Consider the following 335-nt stretch of genomic DNA (forward strand, 5'->3'; position numbering starts at 1 on the left):
GCAGGGCTATGAAGAAATGAATACAATATGTGTAGCAACATTCAAATAACTTCAGTTGACAGCATATGTGGTTAGAAAGACCAGCCCGACATCTCCTTGGTGTGTGATGTTCGACCTCATGGCTGACCAAGGAAAAGGTGATGGCAATTAAATTGAAAAAAATCTAACAATTAAAGGCACAGATAGAAATGACAATTTTGTCCTATCTGGCCCCTGAAAACACTCTATCTCCATGAGCAAAGAGAAGAACACAACTGCAGAGCACTTTAAAAGGGCTCAATCCTGTAAAAATCTGAACCCTCATTGCATAAGGATTCAGATGAGGATGCTCCAAA

Source organism: Gavialis gangeticus, unplaced genomic scaffold, assembly GCF_001723915.1.
Source record: "Gavialis gangeticus isolate Ggan-Ray unplaced genomic scaffold, GavGan_comp1, whole genome shotgun sequence".
Lineage (NCBI taxonomy): Eukaryota > Metazoa > Chordata > Crocodylia > Gavialidae > Gavialis > Gavialis gangeticus.